Source organism: Choristoneura fumiferana, chromosome 26 (assembly GCF_025370935.1).
Source record: "Choristoneura fumiferana chromosome 26, NRCan_CFum_1, whole genome shotgun sequence".
NCBI lineage: Eukaryota > Metazoa > Arthropoda > Insecta > Lepidoptera > Tortricidae > Choristoneura > Choristoneura fumiferana.
Window position 1 is genome coordinate 4,822,213 of NC_133497.1, and position 10,817 is coordinate 4,833,029.

At 35.8% G+C, this 10,817-nt stretch overlaps 1 protein-coding gene across 2 annotated transcripts in view; it reads right to left on the minus strand.

The window, feature by feature from the left end:
• The window catches only part of LOC141442675 (luciferin 4-monooxygenase-like), a 46,722-nt gene extending 36,095 nt beyond the window's left edge, over positions 1-10,627 (minus strand). The window contains exon 1 of one of the 2 annotated variants that reach the window (XM_074107727.1): positions 10,421-10,627. The gene's annotated coding sequence lies outside the window, so the exon portion shown is untranslated. Of the gene's footprint in view, positions 1-10,192 lie in introns of both variants that reach the window. The other variant, XM_074107725.1, reaches the window with a different exon arrangement.
• Between the last annotated feature and the right edge of the window lie 190 nt (positions 10,628-10,817).

Below are 10,817 nucleotides of genomic sequence, written 5' to 3' on the forward strand. Positions count from 1 at the left end.
CTATTATAAAACATAATAAATACCGCTAATAAATGTACATGTAGTTATTTTAGTTACCGAGAAACGTGTGTTACAATTTGACCGTCAATTCAAGTCTCATTTTGCAGGTGGTAGGACCTTGTGAAAGGTCCGCCCGGATTGCTACCACCATCTTGCTCGCTAATCCTGCCGTGAAGCATCAGTGCTTTCACTGCTGTGTTTCGGCGTGGAGAGTAAGACAGCCGGTGAAATTACTGGCACTTGAGGTATCCCATCTTAGGCCTCTAGGTTGGCAACGCATCTGCAATACCCCTGGTGTTGCAGATGTTTATGGGCGGTGGTGATCTCTTACCATCAGGAGACCCACTTGCTCGTTTGCCATCCAGTCGAATAAAAAAAACCTTAGTAAATTAAACGGAATTAGTGTATATGTCGGCGATAAATAAAGTATTCACTGGTTGTTATTTATTTATATAGAAAAATTTAGGTACGACGAGCGAAGCGAGGAGTGGTTAGTATTAATTGTGATCACGACGCACGAGCCGAGCGAGCGAAGCGAGCGTGCCGCGGCAGCGGCCGGCGAAGTGCCAGAACCGATATGGCGGCGTTTCATGATATGCCTAGGAATTTCATGATCTGCCTAAACTGGCCAAATCATGAAATGGCGGCGCTTCATGATATGCCTAGGAATTTCATGATCTGCCTAAACGTCACTAGGCAAATCGCTAAACGGTGAGTTTTGAACGATATGGCGGATGTCCCTTAGCCAATTCATGAAATGGCGGCATTTCACGATATGCCTAGGAATTTCGTGATCTGGCGGATTTTACGATCGGCCGCCGACATATACATTGTGAGCAATGTCGTAGTGTTCGTTCTGCGTGTTCGTTCACTAAATGAATTGCTACCGGTTAGTACAATCCTGACGATGTGGTAGTTCTGTATTTTAGTTGTTTTAGCATACTAGTAGGCAAATTAAATGTCCCAGTGAATGACACTATGCCGGAAAATTGTTAGTTATTTTGAAAGTACGACTCAATTATCAAACATAAAGACTAAGCGAATATGCAAACACAAACCGATTCTTCATATATATGACAAGATTTTGTACTAAAGTTGCAAAATACTTGTAACCAGTGTATGACACCAAAGTTGTGACCTAAATACCTAATGAATGATATCTGTCACTCGGTGGTACTCCTTACTAAAACCACTCTCTCTAACGCAGAGCAATAGAAAAATATTAACTCTCACACACGTGCGCAGCGGACATTCAAAGAGTATATAAGTATAAAATCATTACGTTTGGCAACCGGCAAAAGCATGTGTTATTGTCACTTTTTCTTTTATTTTTCCTCCGTTAGCAGCGTTTTTTGGTATTGTTTGAAAATTAACATACAATTATTTTAAAATTTATGACGGTGGAAGCATTCTACACTTCCACTGAACGTAGATATAGTTTAGATATAGTTTGTGTTTAGTATTGTAACTAAGGGACCCCATACATCCCTGTATTTCCTGTATTCTTTTGTATTTTTTTTCTTTAATTGTATAATATAGTTTTTAAGTATTTTATTTGTAATTATATTTTGATGAAAAAATGACTTTCTGCCAAGTTTCTTGCGGCGCATTCTTCTTGGCAATGATGGTCTTTCCGAAAGCGCTGGTAGTTTAAAAAAATGACGTGTAAAAGTGCCCATTACGGCCTATTTACTGAATAACTCATTTGAATTTGAATTTTGAATTTTGAATTTTTTGAATTTGAATTTTGAATTTTGAATTTGAATTAAAATTATTGTCGATATATTTTGCATAATATCAATGAAACTCTTTAATAAAGAGGAGTGTTTTAACTAAAAGCATTCAATAAAAGCAAGCGTATCAATAAAGCGCCCGATGAGGTGCCGCCACACCGAAATTACGAAGCGTGGTAATATTTCGATGGAAGCAGCAAAGACAGGACAGCTAGCGGATATCGCAGGTAGAATTTAAAAAAAAATCTTAAAATATCACAAAACAAAACGTGGGGTTTCCAGGAAGCATGAAGTTTTTGCCAAACATTATATTCAACAGCCAGGCCAAATGGTTCAAAAGATCGAAGCCGCTAGTAAAAACTTAAATGGAATATCATAGAATTCCATCGGTTGTATTTGTGTCCTTAAAAAAATTCTACCTGCGAGATCCGCTAGCAGTCCTGTCTTTGCTGCCTCCATCGAAATATTACCACGCTTCGTAATTTCGCTGTGGCGGCACCGCATCGGTCGCTTTATTGATACGCTTGCTTTTATTGAATGCTTTTAGTTAAAACACTCCTCTTTATTAAAGAGTTTCATTGATATTATGCAAAACATATCGACAATAATTTTATGATTGTATGTTAATTTTCAAACAATACCAAAAAACGCTGCTAACGGAGGAAAAATAAAAGAAAAAGTGACAATAACACATGCTTTTGCCGGTTGCCAAACGTAATGATTATATACTTATATACTCTTTGAATATCCGCTGCGCACGTGTGTGAGAGTTAATATTTTTCTATTGCTCTGCGTTAGAGAGAGTGGTTTTAGTAAGGAGTACCACCGAGTGACAGATATCATTCATTAGGTATTTAGGTCACAACTTTGGTGTCATACACTGGTTACAAGTATTTTGCAACTTTAGTACAAAATCTTGTCATATATATGAAGAATCGGTTTGTGTTTGCATATTCGCTTAGTCTTTATGTTTGATAATTGAGTCGTACTTTCAAAATAACTAACAATTTTCCGGCATAGTGTCATTCACTGGGACATTTAATTTGCCTACTAGTAGGTACTAAAACAACTAGAATACAGAACTACCACATCTTCAGGATTGCACTAACCGGTGGCAATTCATTTAGTAAACGAACACGCAGAACGAACACTACGACATTGCTCACAATGTATAGACTAATTCCGTTTAATTTACTAAGGTTTTTTTTTTATTCGACTGGATGGCAAACGAGCAAGTGGGTCTCCTGATGGTAAGAGATCACCACCGCCCATAAACATCTGCAAAACCAGGGGTATTGCAGATGCGTTGCCAACCTAGAGGCCTAAGATGGGATACCTCAAGTGCCAGTAATTTCACCGGCTGTCTTACTCTCCACGCCGAAACACAGCAGTGAAAGCACTGATGCTTCACGGCAGGATTAGCGAGCAAGATGGTGGTAGCAATCCGGGCGGACCTTTCACAAGGTCCTACCACCTGCAAAATGAGACTTGAATTGACGGTCAAATTGTAACACACGTTTCTCGGTATTTCGAACACAAATGAACTAAAATAACTACATGTACATTTATTAGCGGTATTTATTATGTTTTATAATAGAAGTTAACACAATTTTAATAGTTTCATTTTAAAACGTGTGCTAATTTTACCGTTAAGTTTCAAATGTTAAAATAAATGGAGTTATAAACACCATGCTACGAATAATGGAAAATGGAAGTTTAACTTCGCACTTAACCTTAAATGCGCACCTAACTTCCGAGTTAACATTGGTACCATTCTTAGATAAATCAATTTGAATTTTGTTTCATCATTTATATCCGTTTCCACTGTGAACTATGAGCGAGATTTTGGTCCTAAAATTAAAAAAAAAATCTATATAACAACAAACTACTATTATTAAATAAAACAACTGATTCACAAATGCCAACTGTTACGAGTAAAAACAATCAAATCTCAAGGATTTTGTCAGGACAGATAGGAATTTTGGTTAAAATAAAAATAAAACAAAGTGAAATGTATGAAAGAACAGAAACACTTCTTGGTCAATCACTTGATGGATTTAAGTTTTTTCACGGTCCCTTTTACTTTTATTTTGATTCAATAATTTATATCAGTTTATAAAAAGAGAATCCATCTTATTTAACTTGTAATCAACACGATACTTTATTAATCATAAATTTAACACTTAATTATACTTTGAACAAAACAAAAAACAGTTAGAACTGGAATCCCTATTTCATTTTAGACAAAAAAATATTAATAATATTATTCTAAAAAGATGGAAAATATTATTAGCATAATATGACATAAATCAAAACTACTACGCGAACGCTATAAAAATAAAGAGATTATCTTAAAATAAAATGATCATAGACGTGTTTTCTTAATTTCCGTTAACTATGACAGACGGCTCAGTTCATGCGTAGAAACTACCCGTTAATTAACTTTTAGCCAAATCGAAAGCAAAAAACATTTAAGATACGAGTTTTTTTTAAATAGGTACGAAATATTGTACGTTACTCGTAAATGTTTACGTTAAAGGCGCAAATATTCAAAATTAGCACCATCTGCTGAAATATTTTATCTAATTTAGGCGGTATAAATCGCCTCGTGTAGGTACTCAATTTATTTGTATTTGCACTCCCTCCTGTATGCCACTTTGGTGTATTTTACAAAACCAATGCAATAAATTTATATACATTTTTATTGTACATAAATATTGTTATATCTAATAAGTTTTATAGATGTAGCGACGCGTATGTAACACTACTTGTAAGGGAGATTTGTTCGTAAATGCATTTCAACGTGAGCTTTGATTTGAACGCGCGGTAAATGTTCCGCCATCTTGATTTGTAGATATCTAATCTAATATGACGGCCATCTTAAGGTGGAACGATTTCCATACTAATGTATTAACACAATCATGTGCGCTTGAAAGAATAATTTGAAATTAAAATCACATCTGTTGACTTTTATTTTGTTCTTTATTTGAGGCATTTTTTATTTACCTAAAGAAAGCTTTTGATTAATAGCTTAATCTAGATGATTATTTTAGTTATTTTTTGTCAATATGTGAGTGGACGGCGACAGTATCGTACGCCAACGGCTCGGTTAGTAGTGTGTGTTTCAGCTACGTTGTCAACTCGCTGACAATTCGATGCTAAGCGACGTTGCCAGATTTCGTTTGATTTGTCTGATCAAAATCACATAATTACCATTTTGAAGCTCGTTTAACTTTTTTTTAAATATTTTTGCTGGCCATAGGTACAAAGTCCGTCAGTCAAAAGACTGAAGTGCAACGAACAAATGTATTGCCAATTCTTTGGTTTTCCGACAGAAATTAGGAAGAAAATCACATAACATTAACGTATTAACAAATAAGTACGGAAAATTGCATTAACGGATTATAAATTAGTAGTGATAAAATCAGATAAAGGCTGCATGGCTTGTGGCTTTTTCCATAAAATAAAATAAAAACATCAAGTCAAATGTCAAATTCGTCAAGTCATAATTTTTTGTTCGTTTGTTGTCATAGGTTGTCATGACATTGTAAACTAATGAAGTATTTTTTTCCTAAATTAAATTATCGTAATTTGTCCTCGAAACTGGCGGGATTATCATTATCTATAATCTATAATGTGAATGCATTTATATTTTCAAGTATTGAACTGAATTATAATTCACATTGGAAACTATGAAGCCACGAACTTTGCGAAAAAAATACATAAAGCATCAATACTCTGGTCTCGAAAAAGACGCATTATAAGGAAATTAAAAAGTAAGTACAGTAGAGGCTAAGTACAACATACAACTTCCACCACCCCCGTGGGTACCGTAGGAATCGGCTGAGGGATAATATCAGAAGATGGGCAACAGCGTTTTCTAAGCAACCCCACATCATATACTTACTACGCTCGCCCACCCGCTTATCAAACGTGGCGAGTATTGGCAACACGGGAAAATATGGGTGAGGCCTAAAGTCTCAGTTTCCATGACCGTAGGTGTTTACGACAGATTTTTTTACTGTTTTTTTTTCCAAGTCCCCAGCCCCTTGGTAGCGGACTAACTTTTGAGCCTCATATCTCGGTAATTTTGGAGTTCAGAGAAAAGTTCATTTGACAAAATATGCTTCTTCAAAATATGTTTTATTTTCATAATAAAATATTTAATTACAGAGTGAAAAACACTGTCATAACATACATTGTCGGCTGGTAAAAAAAAAAAAGCATCAATACTCTGGTCTCGAAAAAGACGCATTATAAGGAAATTAAAAAGTAAGTACAGTAGAGGCTAAGTACAACATACAACTTCCACCACCCCCGTGGGTACCGTAGGAATCGGCTGAGGGATAATATCAGAAGATGGGCAACAGCGTTTTCTAAGCAACCCCACATCATATACTTACTACGCTCGCCCACCCGCTTATCAAACGTGGCGAGTATTGGCAACACGGGAAAATATGGGTGAGGCCTAAAGTCTCAGTTTCCATGACCGTAGGTGTTTACGACAGATTTTTTTACTGTTTTTTTTTCCAAGTCCCCAGTGGACTACAACGTGGTTTTATGGGTCAGACCAGTGCTAAGTTTGGTTAGGTCGTTTTCTCAGTTTCCATGACCGTATTTGTACTTTTTTTTCCAAGTCCCCAGTGGACTACAACTTAGCTGTTCCATGCACTAGTCTTGTTTGTATATTTCAAAGATTTGGGTCCATATGAATGCAGTTGATCAGTGGACCATGGACTTGAGTGTTCCATGCACTTAATACAAATACAAAAAACTTTATTGTCAGACTATGGATCATAACATGTGCTACAGACACTAGTCTTTCTTGGTTAGGTCAAAAATTGGGGTCCATATGAATACAGTTGATCAGTGGACCACGGCCTTCGCTGTTCTATGCAATAGTCTTTCTTGGTTATATCAAAGATTTGGGTCCATATGAATACAGTTTATCAGTTTTCTACAACTTAGCTGTTATATGCACTAGTCTCTCTCAATTATTCCAAAAATTTGGGTCCATATGAATACAGTTGATCAAAGGACTTTGCTGATCCATGCACTAATCTTTCTCGGTAATTTTAAAGATTTAGGTCCATATAAATACAGTTGATCAATGGACCACGGACTCCGCTGTTTTATGCAAGTCTTTCTTGCTTATATCAAAGACTTGGGTCCATATGAATACAGTTGATCAGTGGACTACAAATTAGCTGTTCCATGCACTATACTCAATGATTCCAATAAATTGGGTCCAAATGAATACAGTTGATCAGTGGACCACGGACTTCGCTGTTTTATGCAAAAGTCTTTCTTGGTTATATCAAAGATTTGGGTCCATATGATTGCAGTTGATCAGTGGTCCACAACTTAGCTGTTCCATGCACTAGTCTTGTTTGACTATTTCAAAGATTTGGGTCCATATGAATGCAGTTGATCAGTGGACCATGGAATTGACTGATCCATGCACTTAATACAATTACAAAAAACTTTATTGTCAGACTATGGATAATAAAAGGTGATACAGACACTAGTCTTTCTTGCTTATGTCATAAATTGGGGTCTATATGAATACAGTTGATCAGTGGACCATGGACTTCGCTGTTCTATGCAATAGTCTTTCTTGGTTATATCAAAGATTTGGGTCCATATGAATACAGTTTATCAGTGTTCTACAACTTAGCTGTTATATGCACTAGTCTCTCTCAATTATTCCAAAAATTTGGGTCCATATGAGTACAGTTGATCAAAGGTTTTTGCTGTTCCATGCACTTATCTTTCTCGGTTATTTTAAAGATTTAGTTCCATATGAATACAGTTGATCAGTGGACTACAACTGCTGTTATCACTAGTCTTGTTTAGTTATATGTCAAAAATTAAGGTCCATATGAATACAGTTGATCAGTGGACCACGGACTTCGCTGTTCTATGCAATAGTCTTTCTTGGTTATATCAAATATTTGGTCCCATATGAATACAGTTGATCAGTGGACTACAACTTAGCTGTTCCATGCACTAGTCTCTCAATTATTTCAAAAATTTGGTTCCATATGAATACAGTTGGTCAAAGGACTTTACTGTTCCATGCACTAATCTTTCTCGGTTATTTTAAAGATTAAGGTCCTTATCAATACAGTTGATCAGTGGACCACGGACTTCGCTGATTTATGCAATAGTCTTTCTTGGTGTTATATCAAAGATTTGGGTCCATATGAATACAGTTGATCAGTGGACTACATTTTAGCTGTTCCATGCACTAAACTTTTTTTGTTTTTTTCAAAGATTTAGGTCCATATGAATGCAGTGGATCAGTGAACCATGGACTTGACTGTTCCATGCACTTTCAAAAATACAAAAAACTTTATAGTCAGACTATGGGTCATAAAAGGTGATACAGACACTAGTCTTTCTTGGTTATGTCAAAAATTGGGGTCCTTATGAATACAGTTGATCACTGGACCACGGACTTTGCTGTTCTATGCAATAGTCATTGTTTGTTTAATCAAAGATTTGGGTCCATATGAATACAGTTGATCAGTGGACTATAAACTTAGCTGTTTTATGCACTAATCTTTCTTAGCTATTTCATAGATTTGGATCCATATGAATACAGTTGATCAGTGTACTACATCTTAGCTGTTATATGCACTAGTCTTTCTCAATTATTCCAAAAATTTGGGTCCATATGAATACAGTTGATCAGTGGACCAAGGATTTTGCTGTTCTATGCAATAGTCTTTCTTGGTTATATCAAAGATTTGGGTCCATATGAATACAGTTTATCAGTGTTCTACAACTTAGCTGTTATATGCACTAATCTCTCTCAATTATTTTAAAAATTTGGGTCCATAGGAGTACAGTTGATCAAAGGACTTTGCTGTTCCATGCACTAGTCTTTCTCGGTTATTTTAAAGATTTAGGTCCATATGAATACAGTTGATCAGTGGACAACAACTTAGCTGTTCCATGCACTAGTCTTGTTTGACTATTTCAAAAATGGGGTCCAAATGAATACAGTTGATCGGTGGACCACGGACTTCGCTGTTCTATGCAATAGTCATTGTTTGTTTTAACAAAGATTTGGATCCATATGAATACAGTTGATCAGTGGACTATAAACTTAGCTGTTTTATGCACTAATCTTTCTTAGCTATTTCATAGATTTGGGTCCATATGAATACAGTTGATCAGTGGACCACGGACTTAGCTGTTCTATGCACTAGTCTTTCTTGGTTATTTTAAAGATTTAGGTCCATATGAATACATTTGATCAGTGGACAACGGACTTCGCTGTTCTATGCACTAGTCTCTCGGTTAGTTTAAAGATTTAGGTCCATATGTATACAATTGATCAGTGGACCACGGACTTCGTTGTTCTATGCAATAATTTCTCGGTTGTTCCAAAAATTTGGGTCCATATGAATTGAGTTGATCAGTGGACCACGGACTTCGCTGTTTTATGCAAAAGTCTTTCTTGGTTATATCAAAGATTTGGGTCCATATGAATGCAGTCGATCTGTGGACTACAACTTAGCTGTTCCATGCACTAGTCTTGTTTGACTATTTCAAAGATTTGGGTCCATATGAATGCAGTTGATCAGTGGACCATGGACTTGACTGTTCCATGCACTTAATACAAATACAAAAAACTTTATTGTCAGACTATGGATCATAAAAGGTGATACAGACACTAGTCTTTCTTGGTTATGTCAAAAATTGGGGTCCATATGAATACAGTTGATCAGTGGACCACGGCCTTCGCTGTTCTATGACAATATTTTTCCCTTAAATAATTTATTGTATTTTTGCGGGTTATTTTGTAACACGTACCTACTAATGTGCAAATGTCACTCACAATTATTAAAATCGATATTGCGCTGTATGCGTGGAATTTATGGGGTTATAAAACTACACAAACGACCTACTTATAATATACCTTCTCCTGCCTTCTCTAGTCAATTAGGTTTCTGTATTCTTTTTACCTTTATGGCTATAAAAACTTCAACCCGCTACTCAAGAGTGCGTTAATTTTATTTAAACCAATTTGATTTCGGCACGTGAATAAAACAGTACTACTTCTAAACAATTCTAAACCAGCTTAATACATCAGTGTCTAAACCAGTTGTTTTGAAAGGCGTCCATTCTTATCGTGACCTATTATATATACTTACTGTAGTCGTGACCAGCGGTAGACCCTTTTCACGGTAAATATCATAATACTTTCCTTGATAAAAACAGTAAATGAACACTGAATCTCACTACGACAAAGTTCTGCAGTGAGAACTTAATTGTTGTGTGTTCTGTTTGCGCTATGTTATACAACTAAGTTTAAGAGGTGGCTGTGTTAAATGTAAGTTAAATGAACGAATGTCTGATGCATTTTATTAACATTATACAGAAGCAAAGGTTGTTGTGATATTTTTTTAAGTTGAAGATTTGTAGGTGTTAATATTTTGTATACTTACTTTTGTGGATGCCTGCGTACCGAAATAAATTATTTACAATTAGTTAATTCAGTTTTGGTAGGTAAGACTAAGTAGTTAGGTAAATTTATGAACTGATTTCAAACTCGTAACACGAACAAAACAAGTAGGTAAATACTTGATAAGGACTGCGAAGTTAATATAGATAGAGGATATAACACCGAATCTTGGCAGTAGTATGAAGTAGCGGCAAATTTTAAAAATATGTACCTATCTATGAGTAATAGGATCGGCAATGGGCAGCACATATTCACAGATAAAAAAGATCAGTCACAAAAATAGCCTAAACACAATAAACACTGTAATTTAAAAATTACTATAGCAGAGCTCTGTCAAGTATGAATCTCTTTTGTTGATAATAATAATGTTGGTGATTGGGTAAATCAACTTAATTTTTATCGATTCAGATTACCGAAAGTGCCCCAAACTAAGCGTTAGATAACGGTATTTATTCAAAACATCGCATGATTACATTTTACGTTCGAAATAAAAGCAAAGGTTCTTAAAGGTGGGGCCACATGCAGTCGCTGGACGCTAGTTTCCAACGTCAAATCTGGTCACGTGACATATACCTAGCGATAAGCTGAAAATGTTGAGCTTTATCGCT